At 45.8% G+C, this 981-nt stretch overlaps 1 pseudogene; it reads left to right on the top strand.

The window, feature by feature from the left end:
• Positions 1-981, top strand: part of LOC106338731 — a 5197-nt pseudogene that overhangs the window by 1119 nt on the left and 3097 nt on the right.

Raw genomic sequence — 981 nt, forward strand, 5'->3', positions numbered from 1 at the left:
TGTGTTGGATCCAGGACCAGAAATGGACCGTGGTAAGGGAAAAGCACCATGAGGACCGCGGCCATGGGAAGATGTGTGGTGATTGGGTTGATTCGGAAAATTGTGTAATTATTGTAGCCTATTGTGCAACTTGTGAACTTATGCGATTCTAGTGTGTGATCTATTTATTAGGATGATGAATGATGTATGAACCTTGGTTATTATCTATGAAATATCTATTTGCCCTAGTCGATGTTGGATGGTTTGAGTGTGAATGTTGGAACCTCAAAACTCTGAAAAAGACTTAGAATTATTTAACACTTGAACTTGAATATGTAAATGAAACTGGTTGCATTGTTTGGTGAGGCTGCGGTCTGGTTGGATTGGGGAATCTAGGATCGGGTCTTACAAGTTGGTATCAGAGCATTCTTGATTCTAGGATTTGTTGGGTTATTGGTTCACCACACACTTGGCCGTTTGGACTCATGGTGAGATAGTTGGGTTCTAAGTAATCTTTTGTACTGATTAACTTAGGAGTGATTGAGGTTTGTGTGTTCAGTTGTGGACTAACCTTTTGTTTGTGTTAGTAACTCCTAAGGGTACAAGAAGGCATAAATCTCGGAAAGGAAAGGAGGCAACTGGAGCGTCTGGAGCAGTGGGGCAGGATGGTGCTGAACAGACCGGAGTGTTACCAGCTGGAACCATTCCAACCACAATGCTACCCGCTCAGGTGGAGCAGGGGGGCAATGTAACCAGACTTACAGTGGGGTGGGTCCAACTCTTCCTACTAAGGTTAATGAAACTAATGTGGACGAGCAGCAAGAGAAAGTCCATGGAGACGATACTGGGTCGTCCAACGTTGGTGCTGGGAGTGGCCAGAATGGATGCATATGTTCGGGTCACTGGTGCCGAGGAGGTCATTGAGCTGACCATAAGGGGCTTGGTGGAGGCTATGCAGATCATGGGAGCTCAGATAGCCTCCTTGACACAGGCGTTCACACC

This window comes from Brassica oleracea, chromosome C4 (assembly GCF_000695525.1).
Source record: "Brassica oleracea var. oleracea cultivar TO1000 chromosome C4, BOL, whole genome shotgun sequence".
Lineage (NCBI taxonomy): Eukaryota > Viridiplantae > Streptophyta > Magnoliopsida > Brassicales > Brassicaceae > Brassica > Brassica oleracea.